This window comes from Coregonus lavaretus (genome assembly GCF_964263955.1).
Source record: "Coregonus lavaretus genome assembly, chromosome: 8".
Lineage (NCBI taxonomy): Eukaryota > Metazoa > Chordata > Actinopteri > Salmoniformes > Salmonidae > Coregonus > Coregonus lavaretus.
The window spans coordinates 15864092-15886904 of NC_139995.1; the positions used below are offsets into that span (position 1 = coordinate 15864092).

Consider the following 22813-nt stretch of genomic DNA (forward strand, 5'->3'; position numbering starts at 1 on the left):
ATTTAATCCTATCCGATAAGCAAATCCAGATGGATAACTTTTTAAACACTGGGCCCTAGAGTTGACATTTATTACTACAGATCACCTGTTAGCCAGTCAATAATGGGCACACTTATTGTTCTCACTCTGAAACCTTCATTATGTGAGACCTTTAGATGTGTTAGGCTTTCTTACAGTTTAGCTCATGTAAATGATTTGCATGAGGTTTGTCCCTCCTGATTTAGGTTGTTTGGAACTCTTCTACTTTGGAACCATGCCAATTGAATTTTCTGCTTCCTAACACGCTAGGAGAGAAGGGAATATATATCTTTGGGCCTGAGGCTTGATCTCCTTACGTGCGTCCCTCCCCATCCATTCACATCACTCTGGCAATTAGTGAGTTCGACCATCTCCAAATGGCCCACTAATTAAAGAGTTGGCATTATAATTACAATATGTGTATTGTCTGTTTGTGTGGTGTGCTGTACATAATGTGCTTGGACATTTCTTTGGTTTAAATGGATTGAGGGTTGTTAATATACTTGCTGTAAATGTGATTTAATGTGGTTAACATCTACGATACCTCCTTTATCAGCCCTTTGACAGTTGCACTGTTTGTCGCATGTACAACGCAATTTGGCTGACAGCGGTAACTGGCAGCCGAAATAACCAAATTATTTAGTCATGGGTTTTTAACGGGCACAATGGCAAATGGATGTTAAGTAAATGATGCAATTTATTCCCTTCCTCCTCATTGCCAGGCTGGCTGCCACGGGACTTCTGCCAGCTTTAAATAAGTGGTACCCAGATGGTATTCACATGACGCACACTTGGTTACAAAATCATCCCCGGGAATAACTCCGCTGCCACAACAACCAATAGGTCAATTGAGCAGGAGAGCCTGTTGCTTCCACAGTTCTGCATATGCAAATCTGCTAATATTGTGTCATTTCGCTAAATTCTGGGGGAAGGTTGTATCTCAGGGGTCCTAAATGAATTGGAAAGGATCCCAGTTAATGAGCGGAGCTGGAGAGAGAGAGAGTGGAGACATCCTCCGCCTCAGCTCGTTTCCTCCTTCCTAAAGCATGGCTTCCTGGTTCCTGTACCGCTCGCTTGCCCGGGCCTCATGCTCCTCCGTCGTGGAGAGGGGAAGTGCCTGTGATGAGGATGGGCCTGTAATGGGATAGTCTGCTGGGCTCTCAATCGGATAGAGTGATTTTTCTACCATCTTATGAGATGTCATTCTATTTCTGGAACATGAGTGTGGAAGACAATGCCTGGCCTTTTTTCTCTCTCTCTCTCACTCTCTCTCAATCTCTTTCTCTCTCACTCACTCACTCTCTCTTTCTCATCCTTACTCTCACTCTCCCACTCTCTCCGTCTCTCTCATCCTCCATCTCCTCTCTCTGTCTGCCACACTTTTACACCCGCTCTCATCAGCTGCAGCTGTGGTGCACTCTCAGTCTCGATTTCTCCTGGAGAAGTGGTGAACTGTGTCGTCTGCAGCCACTAACGGCCAACAGCTGCTTCAGCCCACTGCAGAGGGAGGACAATGTGGAACTGATTTTCAGAGAAAGAAAAATAAATAAACAATGTGCAAAAAAACAATACCTCAACCAACACACAGCTTATGCAAATTGGGAAAATGTGTTTGCAGATCGATAAGCCATGCTTGTGCATGAAAGTATGGAGTGACCACTTTACACTAAGATGTTCGTTACCACGAGCAGTTCTTTATCTGCAAGATATTGACCTACACATCTGTTTTTCATATATATATATATATATATATATATATATATATATATATACAGTACCCGTCAAATTTTTTGACACACCTACTCATTCCAGGGTTTTTCTTTATTTTTTAAAACTATTTTCTACATTGTAGAATAATAGTGAAGACATCAAAACTATGAAATAACACATATGGAATCATGTAGTAACCAAGAAAGTGTTAAACAAATCAAAATATATTTTATATTTGAGATTCTTCAAAGTAGCCACTCTTTGCCTTGATGACAGCTTTGCACACTCTTGGCATTCTCTCAACCAGCTTCATGAGGTAGTCACCAGGAATTTAATACAATTAACAGGTGTGCCTTGTTAAAAGTTAATTTGTGGAATTTCATTCCTTCTTAATGCGTTTGAGTCAATCAGTTGTGGTGTGACAAGGTAGGGGTGGTATACAGAAGATAGCCCTATTTGGTAAAAGACCAAGTCCATATTATGGCAAGAACAGCTCAAATAAGTAAAGAGAAACGACAGTCCATCATTACTTTAAGAAATGAAGGTCAGTCAATATGGAAAATTTCAAGAACTTTGAACGTTTCTTCAAGTGCAGTCGCAAAAACCATTAAGCGCTATGATGAAACTGGCTCTCATGAGGACCGCCACAGGAAAGGAATACCCATAGTTACCTCTGCTGCAGAGGATAAGTTCATTAGAGCTAACTGCACATCAGATTGCAGCCCAAATAAATGCTTCATAGAGTTCATGTAACAGACACATCTCAACATCAACTGTTCAGAGGAGACTGCGTGAATCAGGCCTTCATGGTCGAATTGCTGCCAAGAAACCACTACTAAAGGACACCAATAAGAAGAAGAGACTTGCTTGGGCCAAGAAACACGAGCAATGGACATTAGACCGGTGGAAATATGTCCTTTGGTCTGATGAGTCCAAATTTGAGATTTTTGGTTCCAACCGCCGTGTCTTTGTGAGATGCAGAGTAGGTGAACAGATGATCTCCGCATCTGTGGTTCCCACCGTGAGGCATGGAGGAGGAGGTGTGATGGTGTGGGGGTGCTTTGCTGGTGACACTGTGATTTATTTAGAATTCAAGGCACACTTAAACAGCATGGCTACCACAGCATTCTGCAGCGATACGCCATCCCATCTGGTTTGCACTTAGTGGGACTATAATTTGTTTTTCAACAGGACAATGACCCAAATCACACCTCCAGGCTGTGTAAGGGCTATTTGACCGAGAAGGAGAGTGATGCATCAGATGACCTGGCCACAATCACTCGACCTCAACCCAATTGAGATGGTTTGGGATGAGTTGGACCGCAGAGTGAAGGAAAAGCAGCCAACAAGTGCTCAGCATATGTGGGAACTCATTCAAGACTGTTGGAAAAGCATTCCTCATGAAGCTGGTTGAGAGAATGCCAAGAGTGTGCAATGCTGTCATCAAGGCAAAGGGTAGCTACTTTGAAGAATCTTTGAAGAAATGATTTGTTTAACACTTTTTGGGTTACTACATGATTCCATATGTGTAATTTCATAGTTTTGATGTCTTCACTATTATTCTACAATGTAGAAAATAGTAAAAAAAAAAAAAAAAGAAACTTGAATGAATAGGTGTGTCCAAACTTTGGACTGGTACTGTGTATGAAATGTGCATGAAAACGAGACGTCTATGATTGAATGACAACAAACAGAATCCCTACTATTGACCAATGACAGACAAAGGGGTGTAGACTTTGGCTCCCAAACTTCGGCTTGCCTGGATAATTTTTTGTGTGTGCACGAACAGCCGAAAAAACCCTTGCCGAAGACCAAAACGTCACAAAATGTTGTCAAAATATATGCACAAACTGTTCCGAACTGTTTCGGATGGGAAGCATGCAGACCGCTTTACTGTGTACGTGGAAAAGACACCAGCTGTACCAGGATAAGTTTTACTCATTGTGGTGGGATGTGGGTCAAACTGTCAGTAGGTCAAAGGTCAGATTGGAAGAAACAAGACAATACAACAATGGCAGATCTAATTAGTAAACACATGAACATCACTGCCAAGTCTGTTTCTGCCTTAACAAAATAGCCCACATTCATTTCAAGTGTATTTACTTTATGAGCACATATACTGTAGGCCTATTTCTAGATATTTGGATTGCATTGGTTTCAAACTTAATTGGTTTGGAGCCTTGAGACCATTTATACTTCATTATTAAAGTCCAAAACACTATATTATCAGTTTATCTTAAAATTTTCTATATTCTGTAACAAAAAGCAAGAAAACGGATCCATTGATCACTAGTGAAATTATCACACTCTCTCCATTGTTTCATTATTTTCTGTCACCTTGTAATTGTCAGGGTGTCATAAGCTGCTATTAGCATTGGTAGAAAATGTTAATGCTCAGAGGCTCATCTGCTCCAGAGAATGCCTCTCTATCACTCTCTCACATTGCTTTAAAAGGGAAAAGGAAGATCAATTTTGCCCATAAAGGCTGTATCACAAGGGCTTTTTATCCTAAATGGCTCTGCGGATTGTTATCTGCGGGAAGTGTGTCCTGCCTCCGTCGTGTTCAATCAAGTGTCCACTTAGCTGTGACTGGGAGTAATTGTTCCCAAGTGGGCCACACACTGACCTGTTAATGTCTGCGTTGACCCTCTAACCTTGTCAGCACGTCTTAGGGAGGAGTTTAAATCATGTGGATCTCCTCCTTGCCTTTGCGCTGCCAGGTCAAGTGGGCGTCGCTGCTGAAAGACCACTCTCTTATAATTGTTACCAGCAGCATGGGTCAGCCATGGGTGCTCCTGGAGCCCGGCTCTTATTAGATGAGGTACTAGGAGTGCTGTGACTTAATGGGTCAAGCCATTGATCCGATCCAACCACCATGTTCTCTCTCTACAGTCAGATGGAGCCATGCTAGCTACCTGATGACTGGCAGTCGCAGCTCAGGTGGACTGAGGCAACCAACCGCCATTCAGTCCATCTATAATGTTTTGGTATTGACTTTTGTCAATGGGGCCATTATTGTGTGGTGGAGGGGGAAGAGTAGGTTGTCCTTGCTCCCATCCAGTCAACCTGATGTTTCATGGACCTGGGTAGAACAAACACCTTCTCCACAAGTTTGTGGTCAGATCGCTTGGAAACAAGACACACAAATAAGTAGCAATTAACACACTACTTTAAAGTCGCTGGTTACGAGTTCCTTATGAAACTGACAAAGATTGTAATTTGGGTGAAAAGGAGAGATTAAAACCACATGCTTCTGAAGCTGAAAGTTGTGTGTTGAGCAGCTGCTGTGTGGAAGTCCACAAGTGAAAAATAGCTTAGCTGTTGTACTGTATATATGTATTGGATGTTGCCGCAGTGGATATGACTTTCAAGATAATGTACTGTATCTTACAGTGTTTGGCTGTTTGTTCAGTTTTATGGATGGAAAGCAGTGGCACAACTATAAACTAAACCACTACTCTTTAACTGCTGCCTGCTAATTTGCGAAGTGAAATAAAAGTACCTACCTTCAAAAGTACTTTCTTTACCTCCCTTACATGAGACCATGCATGAATCTAATCTCTTTAGAATGATCTCATCAATTAGATTTTCTTGGAGCCATTGTAAATTCTGTGTGGTGTTATGCTTTTCCCAAGTCTTTTCTCAATAGCCCGTTGAGTGCCTTCTGTGCGGGGTCTCAAAGTTACAGGGCCTTTTTGAGCCAATGCTCTTTTGAGCAAAGTGGAGCCCCAATGGTTCAGCCATAAATTCAGATGGGTGACGCCGTCTATTGGGATCAACATATTTTTTTGAGTAATGACAGGCATGCAGGCGGGTAATCAGAGGGGTCTTATCTGGGGTTCAGAGGCTGATGGAATGTGTCTCGGCTGTGGAAACAACGCCGCGTTAATGGGGTTAGCTGAATTCCACACTCATGAATTATGAGGAGTTGGGATGGCGGGCCTGTGGCTTGTTGTGTCTGGTTTGGGGCCTCTACACACTACTGCTGCACAGAGAGAGTCAAGAGTTATATATTTGGTCTTTTGACACTGGCTCTCATAGGCAAGGTCAATTAATGGAGCTGGATCTTCTTGTTCTGTTCTTCTGGTGGGAGAACAAAGGTGCATTATACGCTCATGCCATAAACAGATAGGCCTAAAGATATAGATGGTCACGCACGCACACACACACACACACACACACACACAAATGTGTTGTTGTCTTATGAATGCATATTTTAACAAGCATGTACAGCATGTGGAGAAGTCAATATTGGCTGGCATTTATTTTAGATCGAGAGAGCTCACAGATGATGGTGTGGGTTTATAGTTCAATGTGTCACTGAGAACATGCAGAGTTAGATGGGAATCAGAGTTCTGTAGTTGTATACGATGTTATTTGGTTAACACTGACATTTTCATCAGCAGCATCATCACCACATTATGCAATCGTGAGATTAGTGTTAAATATCAGTCATACTAATCTGTCTTTGTAAAGTTTTAAACAGTGAGATGACTCGATATGTATTTAGGTCAGGAGATGACAACAGGAATCAGTGTGTCATAACTCATGTAAAATATGTGTGGTTGGAACTGATCACGTTTAATTTTCCCTTTGATTATTTCACTCCGGTTGATGTGGGTTAAGTGAACTGTACTTTCCCCACCTTTTCACTTCCTGTTTGTAATAGACATCTATCTCCCCTGTCCTTCTCTTCTGTCTGTCCCTCGCAATAAAGTGTAATCTGTGAACTCCTGATGATCCCGCCCCCAAAGACCCTGAGCTGAATTCTCATTGGAAGAATGGAACGCCAGTCTTTCCTACACGAGTGAACACGGTATGTGCACATTCTTACTCTATCTACATCTACCCTAAAATTACTTTTAATTTCTTATGTGTGCTCTGCCTCTCTGTGAACTAGTCTGCAGCACAGTACGATTTAACTTATTTTGCTAATTTGCATCTCATTATAATTAGGTTAAACTAGATACCAACAGATACTGAAAAAGTATTTTCAAGAATTTCTAATTGTTCATGCCATCAAATAATGTTCAATTTTATTTAACCAAATTGCATTATGACTTTAAATAATGACACAACTTAAAATAAATTGTACATTTATCAAGAAGTTTGTCATATTGAAACTTTGTTGAACATAGTTTTAAGTATGTTGATGCATTGCAGAAAATATTACTGCACATGTATGAATCTTGAATGGTGACTTAAATTAGACTAAACATGTTTTCTCTTTTGTTTAGTCAAAAACAGTTTTAGGGTTAGATTTCTAACATTGCATTTTTTAACACAGAACGGGGACTGTGTGAATCAGGCCTTCATGGTCGACAGAATATCATCATACAGATGGCAGTCTTTCAATTTTAATGACTATATCATTCTAAATGATCACCTTGTGTCATATTGGCAAAATCAATGAAAAGTAGCAATCAAAACAAAAAATACACACTTTACTCCCTGAATGATACACCGGTCGTAGTAGCATCGGCAGCTTTGTGTGTGACACTCCTTTGTTTTTAACGTCTTTGGCATGCTCTAGTCTCCCTGTCCCTCTCCTCTGTCAGCCATGGGTGCTCTGATTGGCTGAATACTTTCTGCACTCTAGTCTGGCTGACTGCCAGGGCCTGCCTTGCCACTGATCAGAAGTGAACGTGACATTTGTGCGGAGGTAATGGAATCTGTGTGCAATTAAATCTCCCGACTGTGAAGAAGCGTCTATCTCCCCCTCCCTTCCCCTATCCCATCAGCAGGGGGGGGGGGCCGTGATGATGAAACTGTCCCAGCAGGCCCCTCTCCCCGGCTCGCCTCGCCAGTACCCCTATCCTCTCTCCCAATCTCTGTGTCAGGTTGCGTATTTTAACTTCTCCCAGCCTCTGCCTTGGTTTTAGCCCAGCAATTAATTACAGCAAGCGTCAATTAAAAATCTCCCCAAATATTGTTGGAAAATTAAATTTCAATTACAGAAATTACATTAGAGGAAGACAACATTAACATTGATTTAATGAATTCTGCTGAAGGTGACAGTTGTTATTTTGTGGCAAAGCATTGTGGGCCTTTCAACATGTTTTGATGTAAATGTGAAATGGTGGGAGTGAGAGAGGGAGAAAGAGGGAGATGGGCTGGTTTGGGGAGGAGTGGATAGAGGGAGAGCGGACACATGCATGAATGAGAGGAGAAGAGGGGTAAATCTGCTACTGTGCCACTCTACTTAACGCCTCATTTGTGGTCTCTGTGGTCAATGGTTTGAGTCTCTCTCTGTGCTGATGGTGCACTTGTTCATGGCTAATACCACAGACCTCCTCTATGGCGAGTCTGAAACCTAATGGGTATGTATCCTCATCAAGATCGCCGATAAACATAAAAGGGTTCCTATTGTGGTTGAGACTGACTAGACGCAGGCATACTGGCCTGGGCGGACGCACATTTTCCTTTAACTTCTTGAAAAGGAGTTCCTATCTGAGTTCCTTGTCCTCAGTGGGTGGACTGGGAGAGAGGCAGGATTTCCAGGTCGAGGTTCCTCTGCAGGCTAGAGCCAGGAGGGCAAGGCTCAATCTGCTTGGCCAGAGGGAGGTCACTCCCCTGGCTCTGACATACAGTGCCTTCAGAAAGTATTCATACCCCATTATTTATTCCACATTTTGTTGTGTTACAGCCTGAATTCTAAATGTATTAAGTCCATTTTTTCCTCAACTATCTACACACAATACCCCATAATGACAAAGTGAAAACATGTTTCTAGAAATTTGAGCAAATTTATTAAAAATAAATACAGAAATATGTAATTTACACAAGTATTCACACCCCTTTCCTATGACACCAAAATGAGCTCAGGTGCATCCAATTTCCTTTAATCATCCTTGAGATGTCACTACATCTTGATTGGAGTCCATCTGTGGCCAATTAAATTCTTTAGACATGATTTAGAAAGAAACACACCTGTCTATATATGGTCCCACAGTTGACAGTGCATGTCAGAGCAGAAACTATACCATGAAATCCAATGAACTATCCGTAGCCCCCCGAGATAGAATTGTGATGAGGCATACAGTACCAGTCAAAAGTTTGGACACACCTACTCATTCAAGGGTTTTTCTTTATTTTTATATAAAGGCTGTTAAGATAATAATGTTTCAAGAAAGAAGTGTATATATTTGGCCTGGCGAAGCGGTTTTATACTCTGACTGAATGGAAGCTGATAATTATGAGTTGTTTTACTCCGCTGGACTCAGCTGGTCTCGGGAAGAAATGAGGAGTCCTCACAGACAATACATAAGAGTGTCAAAACCCACAAAACCTACCATACAAGGCAAACCATTCCATTACACCATAGCCTGCTTGAAAAACAGTAATGTTTACATTTTCTGAAATGTAGCATTATCATTGTAATTGCACACACATTGATGTCAGACATGTACCTATCCAAATGCTCTGTTGCTGATGGCTGGGATAAATGTAGGAGCAGATTTCAGGAGCAGGACAAGACACCCTCTTTGTGACTGATGACTGACTTAAGGGCATGTATCTGATAGGCTATCTGGTTTATATGATTATGATGGTCATGATACTTCTTGACAGTGTCAAAAAGTGCATTTTCTTAGTCCAAGTAAAGTGACACAGGATGGTCATAATGCTTCTTGACAGTGTCATGAAGTGTATTTTCTTAGTTCAAATAAAGTGACCAGGGGTGAAAGTATAATTAATTTCTTCCCAGTACGGGACATCCTATATGTGCATGCGCTGTGCATGCACCAAAAAATGTTATGTGCCTAATAAAATGTCTGTCTGTAATAAAGCCCTTTTGTGGGGAAAAAAATATTTCTTAATGGCTGGGCCAGGCTCCCCAGTGAGTGGGCCTGGCTCCCAAGTGGGTGGCCCTGCCCAGTCATGTGAAATCCATAGATTAGGGCCTAATGAATTTATTTCAATTGACTGATTTCCTTATATGTACTGTAACTCAGTAAAATGTTGCATTTATATTTTTGTTCAGTATACATTACAATCCTGTTTTCTCAATGTTTTCATAACATAGCTAAAGCTAGCTCTCAACTATTCATGTAACTAGCTAGCTAACAGTTAGCTACCATCTAGTTAGTGTTTGTTTAGCTAACGTTAGCTACCCTATTACTAAAGATGGGGGTGTGCAAAACAACGAAATACACCCATGCATTGTTGAGGCAACAACAGTACATCTGATTCACTCAAATATACAGTGCCTTGCAAAAGTATTCATCCCCCTTGGTGTTTTTCCTATTTTGTTGCATTACAACCTGTAATTTAAATGGATTTTTATTTGGATTTCATGTCATTTACATACACAAAATAGTCCAAACTGGTGAAGTGAAATAAAATAAATAACGGAAAAGTGGTGCGTGCATATGTATTCACCCCCTTTAATATGAAGCCCCTAAATAAGATCTGGTGCAACCAATTGCCTTCAGAAGTCATATAACTAGTTAAATAAAGTCCACCTGTGTGCAATCTAAGTGTCACGTGATCTGTCACATGATCTCAGTATATATACACCTGTTCCGAAAGGTCCCAGAGTCTGCAACACCACTAAGCAAGGGGTACCACCAAGCAAGCGGCACCATGAAGACCAAGGAGCTCTCCAAACAGGTCAGGGACAAAGTTGTGGAGAAGTACAGAACAGGGTTGGGTTATAAAAAAATATCAGAAACTTTGAACATCCCACGGAGCACCATTAAATCCATTATTTAAAAAAATTGAAAGAAATGGCACCACAACAAACCTGCCAAGAGAGGGCCGCCCACCAAAACTCATGGACCAGGCAAGGAGGGCATTAATCAGAGAGGCAACAAAGAGACCAAAGATAACCCTGAATGAGCTGCAAAGCTCCACAGAAGAGATTGGAGTATCTTTCCATAGGACCACTTTAAGCCGTACACTCCACAGAACAGGGCTTGACGGAAGAGTGGCCAGAAAAAAGCCATTGCTTAAAGAAGAAAAAAAAGCAAACACATTTGGTGTTCGCCAAAAGGCATGTGGGAGACTCCCCAAACATATGGAAGAAGGTACTCTGGTCAGATGAGACTAAAGTTGAGCTTTTTGGCCATCAAGGAAAATGCCTGGTGCAAACCCAACACCTCTCATCACCCTGAGAACACCATCCCAACAGTGAAGCATGGTGGTGGCAGCATCATGCTGTGGGGATGTTTTTCATCGGCAGTGACTGGGAAACTGGTCAGAATTGAAGGAATGATGGATGGCGAAATACAGGGAACTTCTTGAGGGAAACCTGTTTCAGTCTTCCAGAGATTTGAGACTGGGACGGAGGTTCACCTTCCAGCAGGACAATGACCCTAAGCATACTGCTAAAGCAACACTCAAGTGGTTTAAGGGGAAACATTTAAATGTCTTGGAATGGCCTAGTCAAAGCCCAGACCTCAATCAAATTGAGAATCTGTGGTACGACTTAAAGATTGCTGTACACCAGCGGAACCGCAGTTTTGCCTTGAAGAATAGGCATAAATCCCAGTGGCTAGATGTGCCAAGCTTATAGAGACATACCCCAAGAGACTTGCAGCTGTAATTGCTGCAAAAGGTGGCTCTACATAGTTATGCGCGCTCAAGTTTTCTGTTTTTGTGTCTTATTTCTTGTTTGTTTCACAATAATTTTTATTTTGCATCTTCAAAGTGGTAGGCATGTAGTGTAAATCAATTGATACAAACCCTCCAAAAAACTACTTTAATTCCAGGTTGTAAGGCAACAAAATAGGAAAAATGCCAAGGGGGGTGAATACTTTCGCAAGCCACTGTATGTATTAATTTGTATTTGATTTATCTCACAATGCCAGTTTGTATTGACCTTTAATTTATGACTTATTTGTATAGCTCTGCTTTTCTTTTTCATAATGAATAATTTATGTCAAGTACGACGAGCATAAGGGAGTATTGTCTTAGAAAATAGTAATGTCACTCAGGTCCTTTTCTCTCAGCAACTGAAGGTTAATTTAAACCAACAGTCAAATGAACCTCTCCATTTCCTTGTGGCCCTATGAAAATGGTGGTTCATACTGAATGCCACCGGGTCCTGCTTTATTCATTAACATCCTGCTAAACAAATAGACCCCCTATTCCTCACAGCTCAGTTAGCGTTTTCTTCTATTGCGGAGGTTTCTGTCTAGTCACGTGATCGAGAGGAGAGGGTAGTGCTCAGGGAAAGATAGAGTGAGGCTCTAGTGTCATTCTAATGGCAAAATAGATCAGATGGACGTGGAAAATTGTTTTAATTGTATAATTATCTGTGGTTAGCCACTTGTGTGGAAAACTGCTGTGATGTGGTTGAAGGCCAGGGAAGAGTGTCGTTTGGCCTTTATGTGCTTATTTTGTCTCTGAACAGGAAATTAACAACAACTAAGAATCCTCAGGATATAGTGCTCCCTCTCACAGACACAGACACATACAGTACATAAAAGGACATACACACTTTGATACAAACACACACTCATGACACACACACACACACTATCTCTCACAAACACCCCCCTCGGGCAGGTCAAGGCGTGCTTAGTGAGACGTTGCCCTTTAAGGAATGTGTCTGCCCAGTGAGTCTGCTCCTCAGGCATGGACTGAACGCTGTGTGGTGTCGCCTGTAGGCAGAACTTAACACACATTTAACAGCAGCTCACTGTAGAGAGCAGGCGGCCTTATCAGATCAGTAACCTAGCTTAATCACTGCTCAACGGATTCCTGATAAGATGTTAAAATAGTACTGTACCCAATAGCATCCAGATGGCATTAAACGTTGATCTAACATTCACAACAGCAGATATACTGTTGAGGAGATGGGAACATTGCCCATGCTACATCAGTGGGCCCCGCAGTGCATTCTGGGCAATTCTGGGACAAGGAGTGCTCTCCTTCAAGGAGTGAATGGGAGTCTATTGGGCACTAGCAAAAAATAAAAACATTAGCATGAATTTCGTCAACAAGAAGTACCACATTACAAAGCTTTTCAGAGATGTGAGATAATTAACTTGCTATCTGTAGTGTTGTATAGCTTTGGAATCATGACATTACCTACTTTCGAGGAAAATAGCCACGTTTCTCGACATATACAGTGGGGAAAAAAAGTATTTAGTCAGCCACCAATTGTGCAAGTTCTCCCACTTAAAAAGATGAGAGAGGCCTGTAATTTTCATCATAGGTACACGTCAACTATGACAGACAAATTGAGAAATAAAATTCCTGAAAATCACATTGTAGGATTTTTAATGAATTTATTTGCAAATTATGGTGGAAAATAAGTATTTGGTCACCTACAAACAAGCAAGATTTCTGGCTTTCACAGACCTGTAACTTCTTCTTTAAGAGGCTCCTCTGTCCTCCACTCGTTACCTGTATTAATGGCACCTGTTTGAACTTGTTATCAGTATAAAGGACAACTGTCCACAACCTCAAACAGTCACACTCCAAACTCCACTATGGCCAAGACCAAAGAGCTGTCAAAGGACACCAGAAACAAAATTGTAGACCTGCACCAGGCTGGGAAGACTGAATCTGCAATAGGTAAGCAGCTTGGTTTGAAGAAATCAACTGTGGGAGCAATTATTAGGAAATGGAAGACATACAAGACCACTGATAATCTCCCTCGATCTGGGGCTCCACGCAAGATCTCACCCCGTGGGGTCAAAATGATCACAAGAACGGTGAGCAAAAATCCCAGAACCACACGGGGGGACCTAGTGAATGACCTGCAGAGAGCTGGGACCAAAGTAACAAAGCCTACCATCAGTAACACACTACGCCGCCAGGGACTCAAATCCTGCAGTGCCAGACGTGTCCCCCTGCTTAAGCGAGTACATGTCCAGGCCCGTCTGAAGTTTGCTAGAGTGCATTTGGATGATCCAGAAGAGGATTGGGAGAATGCCATATGGTCAGATGAAACCAAAATATAACTTTTTGGTAAAAACTCAACTCGTCGTGTTTGGAGGACAAAGAATGCTGAGTTGCATCCAAAGAACACCATACCTACTGTGAAGCATGGGGGTGGAAACATCATGCTTTGGGGCTGTTTTTCTGCAAAGGGACCAGGACGACTGATCCGTGTAAAGGAAAGAATGAATGGGGCCATGTATCGTGAGATTTTGAGTGAAAACCTCCTTCCATCAGCAAGGGCATTGAAGATGAAACGTGGCTGGGTCTTTCAGCATGACAATGATCCCAAACACACCGCCCGGGTAACGAAGGAGTGGCTTCGTAAGAAGCATTTCAAGGTCCTGGAGTGGCCTAGCCAGTCTCCAGATCTCAACCCCATAGAAAGTCTTTGGAGGGAGTTGAAAGTCCGTGTTGCCCAGCGACAGCCCCAAAACATCACTGCTCTAGAGGAGATCTGCATGGAGGAATGGGCCAATATACCGGCAACAGTGTGTGAAAACCTTGTGAAGACTTACAGAAAACGTTTGACCTGTGTCATTGCCAACAAAGGGTATATAACAAAGTATTGAGAAACTTTTGTTATTGACCAAATACTTATTTTCCACCATAATTTGCAAATAAATTCATAGAAAATCCTACAATGTGATTTTCTGGATTTTTTTTCCTCATTTTGTCTGTCATAGTTGACGTGTACCTATGATGAAAATTACAGGCCTCTCTCATCTTTTTAAGTGGGAGAACTTGCACAGTTGGTGGCTGACTAAATACTTTTTTTCCCCCCACTGTACACTGACTTTGAGAAGAGATTGCATTACGATTAGCTTAGCAACCGCGGGACGCAGCATGACAACGTGAATGCGATTGGTCGACAGTCTGCTGGGTGGGGCGTTATATGTTCCTTCATTCATTGGTTTCCTATCTCCTTTCTAAAATATATCTGGCAACGGCACCATGCAATGCACCCTGGACTAAAGAGGCAGACAAATAGGAAAAATGTGCTAGACCCTCTGTTAAATTACACATTTCTCGATCGTATTGAAATCTGACATATATAATAGACGTTTTCGTGATCGAAAAGTCGTATTCCTATTAACTTTCCGTGTAGTGAGAGCGACTTTATCACGGTGCTACGTCATACCGGCCAGATTTCTGCCTGCTTGAACGCCAATAACTCAGATACACATGAAAACATGAAATGACCCAGGGAATTGATAGAACATCACTCAGAGATACACAAAAACAATATAACATTCAAAATGGGTGAACCTTTCCTTTAATCCCATGGATGAGTATGTTTCAAGTGCCTGGCTTTACCACTGATTTGAATGAAAATAATGATCTGTGTCTATCTGCTCCTTCTTCTGGCGTCTCTCTGCTCCTGTCCTGTCTCCCCTCTATGTTGAGAAGTGATGACGTCAGACCACAGTTGAAAATTCTAATTGGGCAGAGCTACTTCTGCTTTTCTATAGGAGTAACAGCATGTCATATTTTGCCTTCCTCTGTTTTCTGGCAATCAAAATACAGCATAACCATAAATATTTACAGTAGTTACCAACAAGTCAGGCATCAACAGAATATGGGTCATGTAAGACACTTTCAGCTATCCATAATTTTACACACGCACATGCACACGCACACACACACACACACACACACACACACACACACACACACACACACACACACACACAGTCTTGTACAGCTAACCTTGTGGGGACACACAATTCAGTCCCATTCAAAATCCAATTTTCCCTAACTCTAACCTTAACCCTAGCTCCTAACCCCAAAACCTAACCCTAACCCTAAAACTAACCCTAGCTCCTAACCCTAACCCTTAACTTAATTCTAACCCTAACACTAATTCTAACCTTAACCCTAAACCCCCTAGAAATAGCATTTGACCTCACGGGGACTAACAAAATGTCCCCAGTTTGTGTCACGCCCTGGCTCTGGGGACTCTAGTATGTTGAGCCAGGGTGTGAGTTTTCATGTGTATTGGTGCTAGTTGTTGTATATCTATGTTGGCCAGGGTGGCTCCCAATCGGAGACGGCTGTAGCTCGTTGTCTCTGATTGGGAGTCATACTTAGGTAGCCGTTAGGCATTCATTCATTGTGGTTTCTTGTTCCGTGTTGGTTCGTGTATGTAACCAGGGACGTCACGTTTTCGTTTTGTTGTTTTGTTCGTGTGTTCATTCAAATTAAATAAAATGTTCGCATTCCACGCTGCGCCTTGGTCCTCCTCTCTCACCGACGATCGTGACAGAAGAAACCACCAAGACTGGACCAAGCAGCGTGTCCAGGAGCCATCGCCAGGGAGATCTCTAGCAGATCTCCTTCGCCTCCTCGACTGGGTCAAGCCGGGTGAGGAAGAGAAGGGCTTGACATGGAAGCAGAAGGGCGAAAGGCTGGCGAGGGACATGGAGACCTGGTCCACGGGTAGGAGAGACGCCCAGAAATTTTTTAGGGGGGGGCTAACGCCGTGGACGACGGGCCAGCAGGAGACCGCGGCAGAGCGGCCCAGCGGGTTGGCAGAGGAGGCCGCCAGGTTACGGGGGCCACTGGTCGAAGAGGGGATGGAAGGTGTAGAGGCACGGCGAGAGGTACTGGGGTGTGTTACCAGTCCGGTCCGGCCCATTCCAGATCCCTGCGTAGGACCAGTGGTGTGTGTCCCCAGTACGGTCCGGCCTGTTCCTGCTCCCCGTACCAGGCCAATGGTGCGCGTCGTCAGCCCGGCTCGGCCCGTTCCTGCTCCCCGCACCAAGTCAGTGGTGCGCTTCGTCAGCCCGGCTCGGCCCGTTCCTGCTCCCCGCACCAAGTCAGTGGTGCGCTTCGTCAGCCCGGCTCGGCCCGTTCCTGCTCCCCGCACCAAGTCAGTGGTGCGCTTCGTCAGCCCGGCTCGGCCCGTTCCTGCTCCCCGCACCAAGTCAGTGGTGCGCTTCGTCAGCCCGGCTCGGCCCGTTCCTGCTCCCCGCACCAAGTCAGTGGTGCGCTTCGTCAGCCCGGCTCGGCCCGTTCCTGCTCCCCGCACCAAGTCAGTGGTGCGCTTCGTCAGCCCGGCTCGGCCCGTTCCTGCTCCCCGCACCAAGTCATTGGTGCGTTTCGTCAGCCCGGTTCGGCCCGCTCCTGCTCCCCGCACCAAGTCAGGGGTGCGTTTCGTCAGCCCGGCTCGGGCCGTTCATGCTCCCCACACCAAGCCAGTGGTGTGCGTCGTCAGTCCGGCACAGCCCGTGCCTGTTCCACTGGTGCCTGGTTCAGCACGGGTCAGCTGCTTCACGCCGGAGCTAGAGCAATCCGCTCCACCAGTGTGCAGTCCAGCTCCGGTCAGCAGGGCCAGACTGGACCAGGGGTACTTTGGGGGGTTAGAGAGCGAGTGGGGATCATGCCCGGAGCCGGATCCGCCGCCAAGGCGGAGTGCCCACCCGGTCCCTCCCCTGTGGTATTTGGTTGGCGCGGTCGGAGTCCGCGCCTTTAGGGGGGGGTACTGTCACGCCCTGGCTCTGGGGACTCTAGTATGTTGAGCCAGGGTGTGAGTTTTCATGTGTATTGGTGCTAGTTGTTGTATATCTATGTTGGCCAGGGTGGCTCCCAATCGGAGACGGCTGTAGCTCGTTGTCTCTGATTGGGAGTCATACTTAGGTAGCCGTTAGGCATTCATTCATTGTGGTTTCTTGTTCCGTGTTGGTTCGTGTATGTAACCAGGGACGTCACGTTTTCGTTTTGTTGTTTTGTTCGTGTGTTCATTCAAATTAAATAAAATGTTCGCATTCCACGCTGCGCCTTGGTCCTCCTCTCTCACCGACGATCGTGACAGTTTGTCAAATTTTTGTTTGTTTACTACTCCTGTAAGTCGCTCTGGATAAGAGCGTCTGCTAAATGACAAAAAAATAATATATATATATATTATTGTGGGGACTTCTCGTCCCCACAAGAATAGTTAAACACGTCCACACACACACACACAAGGTGGGCAATGCTGTAAAAGTAGGCAGAGCAGCGATAGGCTAGAGTCAGCAGCTGCATGCAATTTTCAGCTTGACTCATTCAAATGTAATAAAACAGTGTAAGGAGTGCTTGAGGTACCGAAGGTCTGGATGCTCTCCCCCCTTAAGCAAGCGCTGGAATAGTACAGCCATTGTGATGATGTGTTTGTTTCAGATTCTGGTAATACATTAGAACCAAATAGAGCTTTTTCAAGTCAATATAGATAAACATAATTCTCAAGTAGATTTTGTATATCTTCTTGTGTTCCCATCTGTTATGTAACGTGTCAAGTTCAGCGTCATGAAGTATGAACTGCCTTATCATACCCCTTCATTTAATAAGATCGTCACACATGTAGCCTGTCTGCAGTGCAGCAGAAAGCAATTTGTCAACGGTGAGCTTGTTGCCATGTCTCCGTTGTCATGTCTCCGTTGCCATGTCTCTGTTGTCATGCTCCATTGTCATGCTTCGTTGTTCAGCTATGATAATGTATATATGATAATAAGGCAGTCAACAGGCTCGGTGCTGCTGTACGCTACAGGCTCGCTAGGCTACTACAGGAGCCCCGTGTTTGGCCTCAAGTGTCTGTACGGGGTGCTTCATAAACGGTCCGAGTTGCACCTAATGGTGACTTCCCGGCTTTATGGCCGCCGCCTCCCCCTGGATAATGCAGTAATGAAGGGTGACAGGAAGGACTAGGGGTCCGGCACAGATCCCGGGCAGCTGGCGGAGCAGGAGAATAGGAAGCACCGCCGCCGTGGCGAAACTGCAGCAAGAAGCAAGTTAAAAGCTCATATCTGCCATTTCCCTCGCCTCTCTGCACTTTCCTGTTTGGACTTGAAGGTGATTGGAGCCAAAGCAGTGACAGTTGACGGAAGCTTTGTGAGGAGAGAGTATTTATTTACCGTGAGACGCGGTGATGCTTGTTCAGGATGCGGTTTCACGCAGGATGTGCCCCCCCCCACCCCCCCCCCACCCCTCAGATTTGATCATCTCACAAAAGAGTGTGAGGCAGGTGTTGGGAGGCCCCTGCTCCAGGCAGGCAGCATTGTGTAAGAGGCCTGGAGGCTGGGAGGCTGGAGGCTGGGAGGCTGGGCCTAGACTGACTCAGCAGCACTCACTCAGCACGGCTTCCTTCCCTGCCTCGGGAGGTGGGACCAAGGTTAGCACAGGTCACTACAAAAAGGGAGTGGGAAACATTAAAGGTCCAATGCAGCCATTTCTATCTCAATATCAAATAATTTCTGGGTAACAATTAAATACCTTACTGATTGTTTTCAATGAAAATGTTTAAAAATAAACAAAAATAGCTTTTTAGCAAAGAGCAATTTCTCAAGCAAGAATTTTGCTAGGACTGTCTGGGAGTGATCTGAGTGGGGCGGGGACAACTGAAAACTAGTTGTTGTTGGCAGAGAGGTTTTCGAACTCTCCTTCTTATTGGCTTATTAACTAATTGGTGATGTCACCAGGCAGGCCAAAACTCCATCCCACCGAAACAGGCTGAAATTCCAGGCAGTCTTTTCAAAAAGCTCTTACACTAAAAGGACATTATCATACTTTTCACAATTTCACAGTATTATTTCAAACTCCTAGTGTGGAAACATATATAAAACACAGGAAAATCACGTTTATGACTGCACTGGGCCTTTAAGAGTGTGTTCCGAGAACACATAGAGAGAGAGAGTGTGTGTGTGTGTGTGTGTGTGTGTGTGTGTGTGTGTGTGTGTGCCTGAGAGTGTGTGTAGACCTTGCCAGGAATTCCTATTGGCTTGTAAAACGGAAGGGAAGGGGTGTCAGATGTTTAAATCTCCATAATTACATTGTATGGTGTAGTTACTGTATAATTATCAGTATCGTCACCCTACAATACAGTAATCCCTTTACCAAAAGCACAAGGTGTGTGTGTGTGTGTGAGTATGTGTGTGTGTGTTTACTGTTACACTTAATTGATTAAATTACTTATCTGGTGGATCTTGTGATCTTAAGTACATTACTTCTAACAACATAATCTCCGCACACATTGACTTTCACCTGTCTGAGTCCTGTTGTCCTGTAGCCCGACTGGTAGTCTGGAGGCAGAGGTTGATGTCAGCACGTGAGCATGGCGAAAAGGTGAGCCACAATGACGCCTGCCTGCTCGCTGGTGTCATGTCGGTACTAGTCCACACACACCAAGTTTCAAAGGCAGTTTTTATTAGCTGCCTTACAGCTGGTCACCAGAGTCTAAACTCAGACCTGCCACATAAAACGCACATTTGTTGAGAGTGTGCAAAGTGATAAACCATCCAGTCTCCAGGCAGCATCGTGTTAATACACTTAAGTAGCTCACTGAACCTCCTTAGCAACAGTGGCAAAGGAAAATAAATACATGAATTTCATCCTCCATTTTGCAATCAATTGAGTCTCTTTGAAATTGCAGTATTGCTCATACTTTGTTATTGTACAATTTCATTGTCAGTGATGTTTTGATTTAATTGTCAATGCTTCTTATTGATATTGGTAAATAAAAGGAACAGTTGTCATTCAGAAATGTATCTTCAAAACAGTGATAATAATTGAGGCAGCTCTTGCTACATTAGCATCATGGCTGATAGTATATAATGTTAATGGCTTTAATGAGGCTTACAAATACAAAGAGATATTGTGTCTCCGTTTTGTTCATGGATCACTTCTCTAAGTAGTGAGATATTATACTGACCGACTCATGCTTCAATAGATAATGTAGAACTTAGGAGGCTGTGCTTAACGCTTACAATGTGGGAGTTAAGCAGTAGCTCACATCTCATTATTTCTCATCAAATTAATACTTGGAACACTGGTGTTCATGCAAATCAGAATGTGGGCTTATACTGGTATTGATGTAACAAGGTGACTCTAAATTGGTGTACTTTATCATAAACAAAGACTATCTTTGTGGATGTTTCATCTGAATACTTCCAGGCTGTAATGCTGCAAAGACATGGAAATCAATACCTACTTGATTATCCAGAAAATTTCTAGTTTATATTATTGTCTGTGTTCGACGATAATCAGCTGTATTGTATTTGCAGCAGCAGCTGACCCTTAATAGAAGCAGGGACTGTACTGCTCATCTTCATTTAGCCCCCCTGGAGGAGCGGACAACGCTCCAGTAAACTCTGCCTCTCTCCTCTCTTCTCTCTCTGGGTGCAGTGTATTAGTGAGTTCCTACAGGGCACATCTGCATCTCCAGAGCTGTGATCCTGCCATCGACAGGCGGATGGGAATAATCCAAACAACAACTAGATACACGTTTTAGGGCTTTTGGTCAGCTCCAGCTGTTTTCAAAGAATCTCTCTGGAAATAACCTGAGAGAGCAACACTATTTAGACTGAGGCAGCCTCTACTGAGTCTGTTGTGGTGGCTATGGGTCTGTAAGGGAAGTGGTGGAGCTATGCTCGTTGTGGTCCACCTCTTGACAATGTCCATCCATGTGCCTAACAAGCTCTGACACATTTTTTATGTCACATAATAATTCCCTTTTCTCAATTAATCTAAATGTGACCGACCGGCTCGATTCTGTCGTTTGTAGCAAAATTTGAAATAGTGTTTTTTACATTGGATAAAACTAGAGACTCAGAGCTAGAAAATTGTATATCATACACTGCAGTTGAGGAACAATGAGAAAGTAATTCTGCTTTGAAAGTTGATAAACTTGTAAAATCACGTTTGAGAAAGTGTACCTTGAATATTTTGGTACACATACTGGAGAGCTCTTCTTTGTCTACACCCATTCAGCATCGTTCACCCCCTCTTAAGCTTTAGCCCCACCCATCTCTTTAAGGATTCACATGTGAGGCCATGTACTAAACAACCAAAGATTTCAAGACTAAAGGCTGGTTTATACTACGGGTGTGTTCATACATTTTATCTGGAGTGCCAGAATGTTTTCTGGCCATTCGTAAACTCAGAGCGTTGTCAGATTGTCCGTTTGTAAATTCAGAGTGTTTCGCTCTCGGAGCGTTCAGAGCGCACACTGGACTCTCTGGCCGAGGAGTAGGGTAGATTCGAGCATTCTGACCTAACAACAGCAGTCAAGCACCCAAGCTAACTGGCTAACGTTGGCTAGCTTGCTAGCTACTTCCAGACACAAATGAGAGAACAGCTCACTCTGACCATTTTACTCGCCCTAGCAAAGCTGGTTAGGCTGTTTTTATGTTATCCAGAGCGTTGGTGACTGCAACTATGCTGCTGGCAACAATTTAATTACGCTTTTTTGCTAACATTTACTGACACCGGCCATATTCAACGGGTGTTGAGCGTTTGTAAATTTGTCAGTTATTCTGCGGTCTGGCACACTCAGACGAGAGTGCTCTGAAATCGGAGTATATAGCCAGAGCGAATTTACCAGCTACGTCTATCGACAGTTGTCGCAGTGACATCATAAACATTCTATTGAAATGGTTACTTGCATAGTGGAGTCTTTTGTTTAGACATGTAGCTAGCTAGCTAAATAATGAACCATAATCCCAACTCATAATGTTACTACCCTGCATGAATCTGCAGGTAGCTAACCAACCAGGCTCAATGTTAGCTAGCTAAAATTAGGCTATAACTAGCAATGCAAATGGCTCTGAGATACAAATAATATTACTACACATATCATACATGTAACGTTAGCTAGCGAGAACAACACTTATGCAGTTCTACTATGTGATATCTTTCAAAAAAGCCGCGTTAGAAAGGATTACCTACACATACTGACCAGCTCATGTTATAGACAGAAGAGTGCCAAATGGCAAACCAATCCAAACTCATCTCTCGGCATGTCCAGCCCACTCATTATCTCAGCCAATCATGGCTAGCAGGAAGGTTGTTGCCTTTTTCCATGGCTAAACCAACTAGGTCATAATTTAACAATTTTATTCGTATTTACAGATGGCATACACGTTTGTTATTAAGGCACATGAAAGTTCACATGTTCCAGAAGACATTTCTGCCAAAAAACGCATTTTAATTTTTAAATAAGTTTACGTTCAAACTCATTTTTAGCTAACTTCCTGGTGATTTTAGTATTTTTTTTACCAAAAACTTTAGGGGATCAAAAAAAAATCACTTGCGGGCCGGTTTAGTGGAGAACCAGGTGTTATCTTGGTCAGAGGGAGTGGCTAGCAGCTTTTACAAGATTGGGCTGAGAAGATGACCTATCAAATACACTTACCTCAGTGCCAAGATTACCAGGCCAATGATTTAA

General features: G+C 43.4%; 1 protein-coding gene across 10 annotated transcripts in view; it reads left to right on the forward strand.

The window, feature by feature from the left end:
* foxp1b (forkhead box P1b) overlaps positions 1–22813 on the forward strand; it is a 197041-nt gene that overhangs the window by 27109 nt on the left and 147119 nt on the right. For all 10 annotated transcript variants that reach the window (XM_084167279.1, XM_084167277.1, XM_084167269.1 and 7 more), the window contains exon 2: positions 6446–6544. The gene's annotated coding sequence lies outside the window, so the exon portion shown is untranslated. The remainder of the gene's footprint in view (positions 1–6445; positions 6545–22813) is intronic.